Raw genomic sequence first — 18704 nt, 5'->3', positions numbered from 1 at the left:
AATTGCCCAAGGGTTTCTCTCCTTTAAGCATTTTTTTTAAGATCTCCAACATAACCAGAGATTTTTCATGTAAACATTCTATTTGGAATATAATAGACACAGAAAGAGGCAAATATCATAAGATAGAGTTGTGTGAATTTTAGGCAGCTTTGCACTAACCAAATCAATAACACCTAAAAACTTCCTAAATGACCTTTCAAAGGTGTTAATTTCCAAAGGTAATCTTTCTGACTTCTTTTACCAGGGATTTTTAGTTTGTCTTCTTAAAAAGAGTTATATAATATATGTTGAGTGGCTTCCTTCATGTAATATTATGTTTGTGAGATTCATCATTCATTTATTTGTGTTGCTGTACATAGAACATTACAGGTATGCCTCGTCTGAGATGTGTTTACCTTTTCTGCCATTAAAGGCCATTTAGGTTGTTTCTGATTTGGCACCACATGAACAGTGCTGCTATGGAACTCTTTGACACATCCTTGTGTTCACAGATGTCTGCTCTTCTATTGGATAATATGATACATGCTCTGCTTCTATAAGCATTACCAATGTATTTTCTCATGTACCAATTTATACTCTCACTTGTAGTGTTATGAGAGGTCTTGTTTCTCCATATCTTTAACAACCATTGAGATAATCTTTCTCATTTCAACAATTTTAGTAGATTTGCAGTATCTCATGATGGTTTCAATTTGCATTTCCCTGATGATGAATAAGACTGAATACTTGATCTCTGACCATTTAAATATCCCATTTGTTAAGTTCTTATTTGAATCTTTATTTTAATCTGTCTTTGTCTTGAGAGATGACTAAAAACCATTTACTTCACAGTTTGGGTGTGGGGGGGTTGCCTATCTTAAGGAGAAGTTCATCTGTTTTAGAACCATGCTGTTCAATACAGAGGACAGTTTAAAGTCAGCCTAGGAGGATTTTAGGCATTATGCAAATACTACTGCATTTTACATAAGGGTGAACCTTTTACATAACACTTCACAGTCCCATTGTACTAGGCAGTGCGACATGTTGCTGAAAGACTTGGAGACAGAGTGCAAGACATAAGGTTTATTGAAAACTGCTTATGTGGAAGGTCCGGTGGTGAGGGGCTGGAAATATAGCTCTTCTATCCTTTATGGTGCCTTGCCAGAAAGCAGTGACTCTGTCCCTCACTGTGCTTTGTCCAGTAGCAGCTGGCTGGATGAGCACTGATCCTCTTCACAGCTCTCTGCCCCATGGTAGTTACTGCAGGGAGAGGAGAATCAATGAGTCAGGCTACAGAAGCAATGACATCATTAGCTTGCTTCCTTGCATGATGTGACCAGCATTCCAAGGAACTTGACATACATGCAAGAAAGCAGCTTTCTAAGATAACACTAATTTGTCCTAATTCTCAGCATGCCTGAGAGAAAGTCCCTGTCTTTCAAGTAACACTTATCTCGACCATCTGGCTGGGGCCCACTCATTGTTCCCTTGAGAGGGTTAGATTCTTGGGAATATAAAGGAGCATTTTAGGGACGTCATGTTTTACTGTTCTTTTTTTTTTTTTTTTTTTTTTTTTTTTTTAATTTTTTATTGTGGGTTGTTCAAAACATTACAAATTTCTTGACATATCATATTCCACACTTTGATTCAAGTGGGTTATGAACTCCCACCTTCACCCCATACACAGATTGCAGAATCACATCAGTTACACATCCATTGATTTACAAATTGCCATACTAGTGTCTGTTGTGCTCCACTGCCTTTCCCATCCTCCACCCTCCCCCCTCCCCACCTCTCCCCTCCCCTCCCCTCCTCTCTCTCTACCTCCTCCACTGTATAACCCTGAGGGTCTCCTTCCATTACCATGCAATTTCCCTTCTCTCTCCCTTTCCCTCCCACCTCTCACCCCTGTTAAATGTTAATCTTCTTCTCCTGTTCTTCGTCCCTACACTGTTCTTAGTTACTCTCCTTATATCAAAGAAGACATTTGGCATTTGTTTTTTAGGGATTGGCTAGCTTCACTTAGCATAATCTGCTCTAATGCCATCCATTTCCCTGTAAATTCTATGATTTTGTCATTTTTTAATGCAGAGTAATACTCCATTGTGTATAAATGCCACATTTTTTTTATCCATTCGTCTATTGAAGGGCATCTAGGTTGGTTCCACAGTCTTGCTATTGTGAACTGTGCTGCTATGAACATCGATGTAGCAGTGTTTTACTGTTCTTTACTCCAAGACCAACACAAAGGGATTTGAGCATCCATGGGTTTGGATATCTGCTGGACAGCCCTGGAACCAATCTCCTGCTAATTTTGAGGGACAATCCTATGACTGTTGAGTACTTGAAATGTGGATAGTCCGAGTTAAAAGGTGCTGTCAGTGTAAATACAGACAGGATTTTAAAGGGGGTAAGAAGAATGCAACATATTTTAAGGTATTGGACCAAATAAAGCATATTATTAAAATGAACTTCAATGCTTCTTTTTTACTTTTAGTAATGTGAGAATTTTAGGAATTTTACAATTACATATGATTTTCATTATGCATCTATTAGAGTTGTTCAGAACTACTAGTATATTAATTATGGTGGGAAAAGAAAACAAATGCTTGGATTGTCCAAAAAAAAACACCTTAAAATTTTAGGTAATAAAAATAAGTGCTGGATTTAAAAATGTGTTATTGCTTGATTGCGAATTCCATGGTCTCAGCTTGAGTTTTTCTTCATTTCAGAGAAACGCTGTGATTTTCCCATGGTAGAAAATGGAAGGCTTGCCCAATATTACTATACTTTTAAGAGTTTTTACTTCCCAATAAGCATAGACAAAAAGTTGCCATTTTTCTGTTTGGCTGGCTACACAACTGAAAGTGGGAAACAAGAAGAGCAAAGCAGATGTTCAGCAGAGGGCTGGTCTCCAGAACCAAGGTGCTTCAGTAAGTGAGCACGTTGTGTTACCACAACGAGGGATGGCTATGGTGCTCCAAGAAACTAGTTTATTGAAAAAGCTAATTTATTCCTATGAAATATGGGCAGTGATTAAACTTTCTGGTATATAAGAACAGAATTACTAGTAAACTATCTTTATACAAAATGCTGCATCTGAAATTATATAAATAATGCTTTCATTTTAAAATGTTATTTTCTATATATTTTTAAAATCATATACTGTGAAGGGAACAAGAGTAATAAATGAAATTGTTATATGGAACATTTTGCATAATAGGCCAGGAAACATACTTACAAAACATTCTCAGCAAGGACAAGGTTGTTATTCCAGGGCCTATCATTCGCAAACTCTTAATTCCTTTGAGTGCAAACTTCTAATACCGATTAAAAATTCTGAGTTGAAATTTGTGAGCTGGTATTATGATGGGTTCATCTCATTATTTAATGTCAGGTTATGCTACAAACTATTGGTGGGCTTCCAGTGGTTCAGGTGAACTCTCCTAAGCTAAGAATTCTCTAAGCTCTGTAAAAGGCTTTGGTTGAGTCTATTTCATTTAGAAGAGGAGGTTGGGTATGGTAGTAACTGTGGTTGATATACCACATCCATTTGGGATAATTACCCATTCTGTGACTTCAGGACAGATCATACTTTAGGCATTGCACTTTTAGTATTAACATAGAACATATATTAAATCTAGTAAATAAATCCTATTTATAACTAAAGCATAGAAATAAATTATAAGCCCTAAATTTATTAACTCTTTTATCTTGGAAAATAGAATATTGAAATATGAGCCAGAAGAAATTAGCATACTAGTTTAATGGTTTAGATACAAATCTCTGCAGTCAAATTGACTGTATGTAAATTCAGCTCTGCTACTGGGAAGTGGTTTGAAGATTAGTTTCTTATCTGTACAATGGAGTTGGTATTGCTTCAATGAGATAAGCTTTACATAATGTTGGACATACTACAAGTATTTAAACTTAACTGCAAGTATTACAAATATTTAAACTTACATGAACCTTGGACAACTTTATTAACCCTTCTGAATTGGTTTGTTATGAAGGTCTAACAATATGGCTTATAAAAATGACAGACTTCCACAGGATGCTAAAGTAATTTATTATGTTATACTTTCTTGTTGCAAATATTTACCAAAAAATAACTTTGTTGTGTGATTTAGTCACAGTTTAAATGATTAAATACTGAATCCTGTTCAGCTAGATGATCCCAAAATATTTGTCAATAGAATTAAAGAATAGTTTTCATATTAATGTAAGATGTTTTCAGAATTATTTAAGGATCCATTAAATAGATATATGTTTTTGTAACATGTTAAAAAACTATTCAGCTGGAGATGTAGCTCAATAGTAGAGTGACTGCTTAGTATGTGTGAGCTTATAGTCTAAAAATAGGTAAGGTAAGATTAGGATTGAGTATAAGGACTAAATTTAGTAAATACAGAGACAGTGTCAAACTGAATCCATTTTCAAAGAAATTTTATGTGTGACCTGTAAGATATTTCCAAAATTAAATCAAGGAATTGTGGAGAGAAAAATTATTTCTCTCTCCTCCTCCAAACACCAATTAAGAGTGATATGAAATGTTAGTTTTCATTTTGCAATTTAATAAAAGGCAAACATCATTTCATCACTAAGTTAAACAAAGAAATCCACCCTCCACAGGAAAATCCACTAAGCCTGAGCTAACAAATGGTTATGTCTCTGATGTAAAATTCTTGTATAACATTAAAGAGAATATGCATTATGGTTGTGCTTCTGGATATAAAATCACTGGAGGGAAGCATGAAGAAGTGGTGCAGTGTCTTTCAGATGGATGATCTTCTCAGCCAACCTGTAGGAAGGAGCATGGTAGGTATCTAAGAATCTTAAGACTGAGGATAAGAGCTTGCAAAGCCAGTGTTCTCTTCTATGGGCAGGCATTTTATATATATATATATATATATATATATATATATATATATATATATATATACACACACACACACACACACATATTTTTAGTTGTAGTTGGACACAATACCTTTATTTTATTCATTTATTTTTATGTGGTGCTGAGGATCGAACCCAGCACCTCTCTCATGCTAGGCGAGCGCTCTAACGCTGAGCCACAACCCCAGACCCTGGGCTGGAATTTTTTATTGAATATAATTTTTCATCATGTCTGCAAATGTGAGATGTTTAATATTCTATTGCTTTTCTCTAATGCTAGGTATTTTCTTAATGGGTTCTCAACTCTTACAACACACCTACTCCAGCAGTTCCTATTTTGGACTAATAAGAGGAATTGGAATTAAATTAAATGAAAGAATTTCAATAAAATATTTTGCTCACAATATATATGCTGCTATTTTATGTATTACAGAATAATTGAAAAACATGCACATTATTATATTTTGTTAACCAATATCAGATATAATTAAAATCACTTGAATGTAGATACTTTGTTAATATGTTGTAAGTTATTTAAATTGTCCACCTCCTCAGGTGACTCCAATTTAAAAATTGTTACTTCATGAGATTTCATTTGAATTTTGGCCTTTGATCAAGGACAACGGACCAGGCTTTTGATAATAAAAGACCCGTAGAGTTAGCCAACAGGTACGTGAAAAAAACAGAACACAGGTGCAAAGGCAAACTTTATTTTTCAGTTTTGCCAAAGGTTAATTGTGCCATGCATTCTTGGAATTTGGTGAAAATATATTTTGAGATTTATTTAAACTCTTTTAAGTTATTGGTGAGGTTCATAAAATAAATAACTTTAAATTTTCTAGAAACATGTTTGGCCCCTGAATTACATAATGGAAATTATTCCACAACACAGAAAACATTCAAAGTGAAGGATAAAGTGCAATATGAATGTGCTGCTGGCTACTACACAGCTGGAGGAAAGCAGACAGAGGAGGAGGAATGCCACACATATGGATGGTTTCTCACACCAAAGTGCACCAGTAGGTTCTCACGTTCAACACAACTTACTTTCACTCTGAAAAAGTACCTCTCACACTGAACTATTTATGTTGTTATGATAATTATGACCCATTATCATATTTTTTTTGTTTTTAGATTTAATTATATTCATAATAGAATTTGATCATTTAAAGTTTTCAAGTGGGAAAATTTATTTTTGCTTATGGAATTTAAATAACCCTAATGATATATTATATATCATAATTTATTTCATATATATATATATGAAATAAATTCAAAAGCTTTTACTAGCTAAAACAGCATAAGAGAAACTTATTAGTTTCTATTCAGATATGGGTTGTAAATAGTATATAAGTTTTAGGAAAAATAAACACTTTGTGTTTTTATTCATTCTTTCAATTTTAGAATTGCAGTCCTCTTCTTTAAGATTAATAGACAATGGCTATTTTCATCCTATAAAGCAAACCTATGAAGCAGGAGATGTGGTTCAGTTTTTCTGTCATGAAAAAATTATTATCTAAGTGGACCTGACATAATTCAGTGCTATAACTTTCGTTGGTACCCAGAATCTCCTGTATGTGAAGGTAAATTTTTAAATTTTATACCTGGGGAAGTAGCATATCTTAACCTCATATTTTAATAAGTTTTAATCTCTATGAGCTCTGAAAAAATATTTGTGGTGATATCTAATTCTAGTCTCTAGTGCTATTTTTTTAAGAGAGAGAGAGAGAGAGAGAGAGACAGAGAGAGACAGAGAGAGAGAGAGAGAGAGAATTTTTTAATATTTATTTTTCAGTTTTCGGTGGACACAACATCTTTATTTTATTTTTATGTGGTGCTGAGGATGGAACCCAGCGCCCCGTGCATGCCAGGTGAGCGCGTTACCGCTTGAGCCACATCCCCAGCCCTCTCTAGTGCTATTTTAAAAATAAATAATGTCATTTAAACCAATGCTCTTTTCAGCAATCTTTATTCCATTTGAAGAAACTTTAAGCTTTAAATTAGTTTGTAGAGAGGGAGTATCTTTTAAATATAATATTCAAAAATCTGTATTATCAATGTTAAATCTCTTCTTATAATTAATAATTTAAAAAAATGGAAATTATTACAGATAGTTGCCCCAAGGGAGCATCTTTGTGAGGGCATTTTCTCCAATGGTTTTACTGATGTGAAAATTCAATCTCCAAAGTAGTGAGATAGAGAGCAGAAAACTTGGAAGACTATTACCTCAAAGTGAAAATGGAAAATGAAGTCATCTAGTTACAGCTACTTAAAAAGTATAATGTCTAAGGGTACATTTCTATCACTGAATTTGTTTAGGCAGGTCGTATGCTTATCTGTCAGAAGACACCAACTTAATAATTACTTAACCATAACTACAATGTCATTTGAAGAAGGTCTTAATCCGACAAAGGAAATATGAAAAAATAATTGCTCTGATGTTGCAAATGTTGCTTTAAAATCAGGTACAAAATATTTAAATAATCATTAGATTCTGATAGGTATGGTGGGAGATGGTATTTGTTGAGGCAACGGGTAATATTTCACAGAAGTGATGGGTAATATTTGGACTGGGTCTTAAGAGATAAATAAGAGCTTGAGAACTGGGAGGAGGCACAGGGTTTGGTAGCAACCATTTTCTCTGTAGTTTAGGAAATAATTCATCATCCACAGGCAGGTGAAAGACATGAGGGTAGAATTTGGAAGAGAGCTGTGAAATTTGAAACAGGAGCTGGGAGAATGAACCAGGTTTCTGACCAGGGCTATGCAATGGGATTGCCTGGAACTATCAGAGTTTCCTAATTGCACCCAGTGAAAACTTGGACGGTTTTGTCATTTTCCAGTTGTACGAAATAGCATTGGGACAACAGTGGAGAGAAAGATTGTTAGCAAACTGTCTGCAGCATGTTATTTCAAACATAAGTGGCACAAATATTTAATGTCTATTCTTCACCCTTCCCCTTTCCAAACTGGTACCCCAACATGCCTGCTATTTGATAATAAATACTCAGGAGATGTAGTATAGTGGGCTTAATAATGCTTCCCCACTCCCCCTAAAGATACCCACATCCTAATCCCTTAAACCAGTAATATTACTTTATATGGCAAAAGGAACTTTGCAGATGTGATTAAGGATCTTGAGGTTATCAGGGATTATTCATTTGGACCCTAGATGTGATCACAAGTGTCCTTTTTAAGAAACTGAAAGGAGATTTGACTGCAGAAGAGGAAGTAGGCAATTTGAAATGCATAAACAGGCTGAAGTGAACCTGAACCAAGGAATATTTGCCAAAAAACATTAATAAGCAAATTAAACCAAATAGAAGAAAACCGAAATTATCAGTAACTTGTTTGAAACAACTGCTATTAGTGATTTAGATAATGAAAGATCTTCTAAGCTTTTTTCTATTCACATCTAAACACACATATACAACATAAAGATGCTGCCATACTGTGCAGACATTATGTATCTTGTTGTTTTTGCACTAAACATAGTTAATCTTACTTCTACATATATATTTGAATGGCTAAATTCTATCCCACAGTGCAGGTACATAAAAATTAATTTAATTGATAACTTTATTGCTGGATGTTTAGCATTCAACATATTTACATTCCAAACAGTACATTTTTGTAACTGAATGTTTGTACATTTTTAAAATCTTTATTTTTCATTTAAAAAGTTAATTAAATGTATTTTGCCATGTTTTAGTTTTTTCTTATTTTTCAGATTTTCCAAACTGGAATTTCTACATAAAAAGATCTGTAAATTATTTTTTTTTCTTAATTGCCAATCTGTCCTTCAGAAAGTTTATTCTGATTTATAACCCTACCATTAGTGAATTAAAGTAGGAGGTTTTTAATCTTTGTCAACTTTGACTATTTTAATCTTCACATTTTATTTTTAATTTAATAAGCAAAATTATTTTGATTTACTTAAGTATCAGCCAATTTGGAATTTTTTTCCATTTTCTAAGTGGCCACAGATTTGTTTTTTTCCACTAGTAATTGTTCATAGCCTAGCCATTTTTCAGACTCATAAGGTATATCTACATAAATTCAATAGAGTATTTGAGAATCATGTATACTGCAACCATTTCATTTTACTTTTATTTTTATTTATAGTCTTTGAAAATATAGATGCTTAAGTCTTAAGCTTTTAAGCCTTTTGTTCATAGTTCCTGTCTTTCAAGCAAGTCTTAGGATGCTATCCTATTCAAATTCAAATATATCTTCACCTATAATTTTTCTATTACTCTCATAATTTTATGTTGAGATACTGGATATTAAGTTGCTCATTATGTGATTGATATTGCATTGAATAGGAGTACAATCATCTTGGAGGACAGAGACTAGATTGAAATAGAAATGGAAAAGATAATAATGAAACAACCTCATAAGGAGTGACAAGGCTTAAAGAAATCTGTCATTCAGTATCTTGATCAAATACCTCAAGACATTTAGGCATGATGTTGATGAACTGAGGCAAATAGTGATGATCAGTCACTGTCAGGGCAAGAGGAGAGCTTGCACGTCTTGATTATCCACTGGGATTGAGCATGTTATCTCTACAAATTCATGCAACAGTGTGAAGAGGAAAAGATTTTTCTATCTGAATTATTATTTCAGATGGGAATCTCTATAACCTCTCCTACTTGTCTTCCTGCTCTCCTCCAATCTAGTGATTCTAGATTCCTTCCTCTTCCTCAGGCTAGGCATGCTCTCACCTCGGGGTTGTTCCTCTGTCAGGTACACTGTTTCATCAGATAATGACACTTGTCAACCTTCACATTTTTCTGCACACACTTACTTAGCCTACCCAGCCATCTGACTTGGAGTGTAGCCTCCTTCCCCCCAGCACTTTTGATAGCTCCTTCCCTTCACCCTTTTTCCACCTAATTTCATATGCTGTAGTTTAAGGATAGTTACAAATTACAAAATTCATATATTAAGTATGTCTATTAATTATTGTGGGGGTTTTGTTTAGCAGGTAAGCTCCACGAGGTCAGGAGACTGTAGATAGCCCAGTGTAGCTTTTAAGTCAACTTTCTAAGCTCCTTAATTCTCTCTTTCTGTACCAATCAAGAATCAGCAGCTGCCTCAAGGGAAAAGCCAATACAGAGCACCAGGCTCATTTTTATACTCCTCCCCATTCCTTGCACTTCTTGGTTCCTCAAGCCTAGGTTGCTATAGCAGCCTCCAAACTCCAATTTTTCTATACTCAACCCTATGAGATTTCTGAAAAGCTCTACTTGCGCTATGCCTGTTAAGGTCCATTCTGTTCTTGGTCTTTTAGCTGAGTTGACAATTAACAAACACCCTAAGAGGAAAATGACACATAAAATGTTGAACTCATCTAAATTAACTTTTCCAGAACTTCAGCTCATTGACTTCCTTGAAGGTTCTCTGCTGCCTTGAAATATGTGCTTTTTGTCTGTTTTCCAGATTTTCTGATCCTTGGTAGAAGTGCTGGTCTGATATTAGCTATCCATCATAGCAGGAGGTCTATAAGTCAATTTTTAATTTAGTTTAATTAAAATCTCATTTTTTGGTAAAACAATGACATCCTAAATTATATAGCTCCAATTCACCTCATTTTCAAAACTATTTTATAATGCTTCTAAAGTCTTTTTAAATAATTCTTTCATTTTTATTATCTGTAGCACTCCCAGCCAAATGTATAAGCATTCAACAAATACTTGAAAAATATCTGAATAAATGTTTGTTAATGTATTACAGACATATTAATATGCAGTGTTGGCAACACTGAATCTTTTTTTTAACTTATCTTAGAAGTTATTCTTTAATGTTACATAATCCTGGAGGCAAACAAGGATATAATAAAACCAATTTTCTGAAATGTTTTATTATTTGAAACTTAAAATGTCAATATTTTTATGATGAAAAAAATCATCATAAGATAATTTTGTTGGAGAGCCTAATGCTTTCAATTTTTGTTGTTTTATTTTAATACATGTAGAAATGAGCAAGGTAACAAATTTAAAACAATCAAATCTTCCTGTTCCTTAACTGGAAATTTAAAAGAGAAAACTCTTAACTGCTTTGGATGGTATCAGGCCAAAAAGTTGTTTCGTCATTGCTAAGAATCATGCTTGTTTCTGCATTTCCACCAAGTTATTCATTAATCAATGGTTTGTCCCATGAATATTTTATGTGAATTTTCTGAAGAAGAAAAAGGAAAAAGGATAATTTTAGTGAATACTATTGACTGTCAATACTTCTGAAAAAATAATTTATTGCTATCTTTGAATATCCTAATGGCATAAAACTAAGTGACTGGCAGGGTATACTTTCTCTAAATATAGGACCACAGAGGTAAATGGTGCCCTGTGTCCTGGGGATCTGAATGTATTTTCTGACTTGAATATTGATTCTAACTAATTTATTTGCCATTCTGTGCAATTGTTAGGCCATCATGTGCAGGCAACATAATTATTTCTGGTAGTACCAAGATGTTTCAAGATAGTTTTCTTCTTCTTTTTCTTTTTTTTTCCTCCAGAAACTTGCACATTATCTTTTTTTAAAAAAATGGAAAGGAATAATTTACTCTTGAAATGGGATTTTGACAATAGACCACACATTTTTCCATGGAGAGTATATTGAATTTCTTTGCAGAAAGGACACTTACTTAGCCGAAGCATCATCTGTTATGGTCTCTGAACTTAGAGTGCAGTGTGACAGAGGGCAGTCAAAGTATCCAAGGTGTATTCCAAGAGACAGGTAAAAAGAGACTTGCACCCATGGCTACTTGCTTCTTTCTATCAGATTGTTATTCAAGAGATTCATCATGTTATAATTTCAGGAATATGTTCTACAAAATGTCTACTTTATAGCAATTGGAAGGGAAACAGAATTGTATTTTCCTCATTTTTTTTTTAACCTAAGAAAATTCCTGAAAGTATTATTTAATTCAGCAAGCTCTCTGAGTTGTATGAATAGCTATTTGCTATTTGTGGCACTTTGATAATTGGATAAATGATCCAATTTATAGGTGCAATATTTAAATATTCAAAAATTAATATATATGTTCTGAGACAAGAAAAAACCATTTTCTTTTGTTTCTCATTGTGTGTAACAAATAAAGGTTTGGTAACACAGTTGTACAAACCTTTGTACTGAGGAAAGAAGCATGTTTATAATTGTTTGAAATCATGTTGTTCATTTTCAGGATCACATTTATGTATAAATAAAAATTTGAACTGGGTTGGGATCGTGGCTCAGTGGTAGAGAGCTTGCCTTGCATGTGTGAAGCCCTGGGTTCCATCCTCAGCACCACATATAAATAAATAAGTTAAATAAAGGTATTGTGTCCATCTATAACTAAAAACATTAAAAAACAAAACAAACAAAAAAGAATTGAAATCATTAATGTGTTTCCTTATATGATATTAAAAATATATATTCCACCACCTGATAAATAAAAATTGTTTTTTCCTAGACAAATATTGAGAATACAATAAAATAAGTAAATAATTTAATAGAATCAGGATTTTGATCCTTTTGAAGATATAATAACAATGAAGGCTGGGCGTGGTGGTGCATGCCTGTAATCCCAGCAGCTCTGGAGGCTGAAGCAGGAGGATAGCAAGTTCAAGCAGTCTCAGCAAAAGCAAGGCAGCAAGCAACTCAGTGAGACCCTGTCTCTAAATAAAATACAAAAATAGGGCTGGGGATGTGGCTCAGTGGTAGAATACCCCCGATTCAATCCTCAGTACCGCCCCCACCCCTACCAAAAAAAAAAGGAAATTATATTTTGTGTTCAATTAAGAATAAACATATTTTTAAAAAGTAATGGCAAACTGCATGTAGTTCTATTTCAGCAACTGTTAACAATGATCGATAGGAACTACCTAAAAACAACATTTGGATACTTTGAAAACTGAGAAAAACATTCATAAGACACATCATAAAATCAGGGTGGAGAAATTTTATGGTATTTAAATGTTTTCGTTATCTTTGGCTTCTAATTTATAAGAGAAAATAACAGAAAAAGTTACAAATAAAAAAATAGTGTTGGAGAAGTAAATGGCATTGGTGTTTTGTTTTGTTTTTGTTGTTTTTTTTAGATAAAAGGAAATTTACTATTTTACTTATTTTTTTGTTCAGTTTTTTAGAGTTTTTTTTAAAATATGTTTTTAGTTGTTGATGGACATTTATTTATTTATATGTGGTGCTGAGAATCAATCCCAGTGCCTTGCACATGTTAGGAAAGCACTTTATCAATGGGCTACAACTCCAGCCCTGGCATTGGGTTTTTAAAAGGAAACTGTTGGTTTTATTTACTAAGTATGTTTACTTTCTCTTGTTGGTACCTGATTAGGAAAATGATTCAGTATATGAAATGTTGAATGTTTAAGATCATAATAAGCTTCACTATAATTAATGCTTGTTTTATTAAAAAAATTCTGATCTCTTTCTCTCTAATCAAGGATTCTGTCTTATCAAGAACCCTTAAGGAAATGAAAATGAAGGGCAGAAAAAAGAACAGTATTTCAACACATCATAAAATCTCTTTTAAAATACGTTTTAGAAAGGATATATTAAATGAAAAAGTCTTAAATGTTGACTTGCTAGAGGAGCTGAATCTTATTTTTATGTTTGTAAATAAAAGCCAAAAATGTTTCATTTCTACTTTGGGTGATCTGACATGTAGCATAACATTTATTGCATATATTTAACCTGTTAAAAACAATCTACACATCAAAATATTTGTTTGCAATAATATTGGACTATATTATTGTCTTCATATATGTGCAAAAATTTGCAATCCCATTTGTCTTTATTCTTTTCATTAATTTTAGATTTTTCTGTTACTTTCAATGCAATATACTTGTAATGGCAAAGAACCAATCACAGTAGGAGAGATTTACTTTATTAAATGCAGAAGAGACTGTCCTTCAGACTGTTTAATTATAAAAAAATTTTAAATTAATTGTAACTCAAGTGGTTTAAAGACCTAATAATTAGACCATAAACTCTACAACTGCTAGAAGAAACATAGGCTCAACACTCCAACATATTGGTACAGGCATCAACTTCCTTAACAAGACTCCTAAAGTACAAGAAATAAAACCAGGAAGCAATAAGTGAGACAGCATCAAATTAAAAAGCTTCTGCACAGCAAAGAAAACAGTTAAGTGTGTGCAGAGAGAGAGCACCTACAGAATGGGAGAAAATCTTTGCCACTTGCTCTTTAGTGGATTGATATTAAATGTATATATAAAGAATAAAAAACTTAACACCAAAAAAAAAAATAACCCAATAAATGTACAAAAGAACTAAACAGATTCTTCTCAGAAGAAGAAAGACAGGTGGCCAACAAATATATGAAAAAATGTTCAACATCTCTAGCAAGCAGGCAAATGCAAATCAAAACTACATTGAGATTTTATTTCACATCAGAATGGCAATAATCAGATTATAAACAATAACAACAGATGCTGGAGAGGATGTGGGGGAAAGCTATACTTATATATTGCTGGTTGGACTATAAAGGAAAGCAACCACCCTGGAAAGAAGTATGGATATTCTTGAAAAAATTAGAAATAGAACCATTGTATGAATCAGCTATTCCACTCCTTGTTTCTTACCCAAAAGAACTAAAATAAGCATGCTATAGTGATACAGCCACATCCATGTTTATAGTAGCACAATGCACAATAACCAAGTTATGGAACCAGTACAGATGCACATTCCACAGATGAGTGGGTAAAGAAAATGAGGCATATATACACAATGGAATTTAAAACAACTATAAAGAAGATGATATGCATTTGCTGATAAAAGGATGGAACTGGAGAACATCATGCTAAGCGAAATAAGCACACTCAGAAAGTCAAGGGTCAAATGTTGTCACGGTTTGAAGTGTCCCCCAAAGCTCATGTGTGACACAATGCAAGAAGGTTTAGTGGAGAAATGGTTGGGTTATGAAAGTCTTGACTTAATAAGTGAATTAATCCCCTGATGGGATTAAAGATTGATGGCTGAAGGCAAATAGGCTATGTCTGGAGGAGGTGGGTCATTGGGGGAGGCTTGTCTTTGGATTATATATTTTGTATCTGATGAATGGAGTCTCTTTCTGCTTCCAGATCATCATGTGAATGACTTTTCTGTGCCACACTCTTCTGCCATGGTGTTTTGCCTCTCTTTGAGCCCCAAGGAATGGAGCCAGCCTTCTGTGGACTCAGACTGCTGAAAACATGGGCCCTCTGAAAAAACTTTTCCTCCCAAACCATTGTTGTGATCTGGTCTTTCAGTTGCAGTAGCAAAAAAGCTAAAACAAATGTTTTCTCTCATAATGCAGAAGCTAGAAAAAAATAAGGAAAAAAGGTGAGGAGGGATGAAAATAGAAGAGAGATCAGTGAAGTAGAGGAAGAGTATTGAAATGGAAGAAGGAGGAACAGGAAATGGGAGGAATGGTGGAATGAAATTGACCAAACTCTCTTAGGTGCATATAAGAATATACCAAAGTGCATTTCACCTTTGTGCATATGTATAAAGAAATAATTTTTAAAACTATAGATAAATAGAAGGAAGACCAGTAGAGTAGGAAAAAAGGAACCAGAGGAGGAAGGAGAAAAGGGAAAGGGAAAGTACTAGGGACTGAATGGAGCAAATTATATTCTAGGCTTGTGTAATTACATCAAAATGAATCATCATATTGTATATAACTATAATGTACCAATAAAAAATTAATTGTGATATTTGCTATAAGGTTAATAGTCAATTTTTTTTTATGATAGTCAACTATCTACCTGTTAAAATATTGTTAAAGGAACATGGTTAAAAAATGAATGGCCATTGCTATTTTTATATTTTATGTTTCCCAAGTAATTATTTTGGTCAGAAAATTACTGGGGTCATACAAATTATATGATCTGAAATTAGCCAGTCCTGCAAGCATGATGATAGTGTCTGTATCACACAGATCTGTTGCAGACCTGAAAGAGCATCACTGTCACTCTCTTGTTTGAAGTAATGGCTATACTTTAATCTTCTGATTTGTTAATTGTGAGGCTGACTAATTTTAATATTTTGGAGGGAGATAAAAATTTCTGTGGACAATATAGTTCAAAGCTGCCTGTTTGCAAAAACTCAATGCTAAAGAAAGAAAAGTGTGAAAAGTGCAAAAGTGAAAGCAAGTACAAGGTAAAATGATGGCATATTCAAAGTTTAGTGGTTTGGGATAAGACAAGGTACAACAAATAAACTGTAAAGGACTGGTTCAATGGAAACCCAGAAGAGATGAGACTAAAACTACTGTTTGGATACTGTTGACTTATTGGTTACCCCCAAAAGAAAAAACAGCATCCAGTATGAAATTGAGAATGGAAGTTGTTGAGGAATAAATGTAAGGTACAGAAAACCTAGATGTGAACATGATGAGCTTGTCAATAAGTAGGACTGTGAGTGGGGAGATACTGATAGAATTTTTAATAAAAAAATGAGCATTTGTTCAAATTAAATAAAAAAAGGAAAGAAGGGCAGAGAAAAAAAATTTTCATAGCAGATTTCAGTGGTTTCTTTAAAAAGTGAGGACATTGAGATCAAAGGCACAGGAAGCGCCTGACCTTTTGTGGGAGGAGGGACTGGGTTTGTGGCTAGATAGAGGTCATTTCTGGATTCTGCTTCTTCTGTGAAGAAGAAGTTGGCGGTGAGAATGAGGGATAGGTGGATGGGGAGAGAAGCTAAAGGAAGAACAACCTAGCAATGTGATTTAACAAACTATAATAGTTTCAGAGAATTATCACTCAATTAAATGTATAAGGTATTGAGCATAATTTACAATAATTATCATTTTGCATTCTAAAGAACTGTGTTGTAAGAAAATTTTCCTCATGATGAATATGAAAGCAGACTTTGACTAGGTAATTTTCCATCATTGCGGTACAGGCACACTACATCAAAGATCAAAGAATCCCTAACCTGATGATCACCCTAAGGTATTCTGAAGCTGAGAAGGGTGCTGCCTGGTTCTGCAAAAAGGAACTTTAATTTTTCAAAGGGTAGTTAAGAATTCATACTTATCTATTTTTTTCTTCTTAAAAAAAAGAAAGACTAAAATACTGGAGAGCATTATACGTTAAAACTGAATTCAGGGCAACCCAGCATGATTCCTTTGAGGAAAAAATGGGAACTCTAAAAAGACCAACCCAATGTGAGAAGTAGTTTGCCTAATATATTTTTTCCCAAATGTAAATAGAAGACTAATTATTAGACAGTGTGCAAGATTTCAATAAGACATTTTGCTTTTTATGTACTTTCAAAATATGAGAAAGTAAAAATTCAGTTAATAAATTTGCTTGTATCAAAGAGATTATTCTATGACTAGATGTTTTAAGAATTTAAATATTAAAATATTTATTATTTTTCTCAAATATAGAAACAATTCTTTGGCAACTCTGTTAATCAGTGTAAACAATAAAAATGTAAATAAGATAAAGAATGAAATTCCCTTTATTCTCCTCAATACCCTAGAATGATTTTCTCAGTCCAGAGGTTAGCATTGTAACAAATCTGCTCTGTGTCTTCTTAGATGTAAATATATATTCTCCAATATTCACTTATATACGAAAATAATGTATATTATATATTATGCTATATTGTTGTTCTAAAGCTTCTATTTTCATCTAAAATACAATAGATCTATCAGCACATTGACATGTGGATTGATTTAATTTTTTATAACTGAGTAGCATTTAGAGAAAATTCCTTGACCTGAATTCATAATTCCTAACATATATATTTAGTTTTAAGAAAATCTGAGAGCAGAATGTCAATGGCATCAATTGTATACCATGCATCCCCTTGGATATGGCTGTGAGATGTAATTAGCAGGCTCTAACTTCTCTCTTCCTCTGTCCACATTTTTCTCCTCACTGTCTTTCCCTAAACTCAGCATTCACATCTTGATTTATTTTACATATTGCCTTCTCCATGGTACATAGTAGAGGCTCAAAGGTTAAACAGATTAATTCACTAACAAGAAAACAGCAAGTCAGAGAAAAGCATGCATATTTCCCTAATTGATGAAACGCCAGAATATTGCACTGGAATATTAAAAGTCTTGACAACATATTGTGCCATTTTGTTCTTTCTGGAAAAAAAAAATCTTCTGTTCTATTATTGCATTGATTATTTATGTAAATTAAGAAATAACAAATCAAGGGATATACCTGGTAGAATATTACCTGTGTTTTATACTAGCTTATATTTAACTTATACAAACATCACAATATTATACCTTAATCTCATCTTATTTTTTATGTCTTTAAATAAGAAATATTCCTTAGGGAAGAATGATATAAACTGCCATTGTGATTTGAAAAATACAGACAATAATCTACACTGATGGGTATGGACTCTAACCTGAGATAGCAGGTATTACTTGCTGTGCAAAGAAGTATACTTGTAAAAGTAAATAATCATTTGATTTTCTCAGGTCATCATTACCAGATAAACAGTCATCGTGATTTCTGCCAGGCAAATTACTAGGCAGAAATTTTTCTAACTGGTAGAAGTAGTAAAACTGATTCTAGATATTTAATCAGGTTTAGATTTATTTAAACTCTCAGTCTAACATATGCAAAAGGCTTTCTCAGTCTGCTTCTAGGAATTTGTGAAGAGGCTTCAAAAGAGAGAGAATAGCATGAAAAAACATAGGGATCTGAGAGGGCAATGTTAGTTTTTTATGATATATTTTAAGAAAATAATGTAAGGTAGAATGGAGTGAGACATTTAAAGCCAAACAAGAACCCCCTTGTGTCACGTGGCCCAGAGATCCAGAGAGACATGACTGCCACATC

At 33.5% G+C, this 18704-nt stretch overlaps 1 pseudogene; it reads left to right on the top strand.

The window, feature by feature from the left end:
• Positions 1–2243: 2243 nt before the first annotated feature.
• LOC114083618 (coagulation factor XIII B chain-like) lies at positions 2244–10296 on the top strand (annotated as a pseudogene).
• Positions 10297–18704: the final 8408 nt, after the last annotated feature.

This window comes from Marmota flaviventris, chromosome 12 (genome assembly GCF_047511675.1).
Source record: "Marmota flaviventris isolate mMarFla1 chromosome 12, mMarFla1.hap1, whole genome shotgun sequence".
Taxonomy (NCBI): domain Eukaryota; kingdom Metazoa; phylum Chordata; class Mammalia; order Rodentia; family Sciuridae; genus Marmota; species Marmota flaviventris.
The sequence above is the reverse complement of the archived record's forward strand: the minus strand, read 5'-3'. Positions and strand labels throughout refer to the sequence as shown.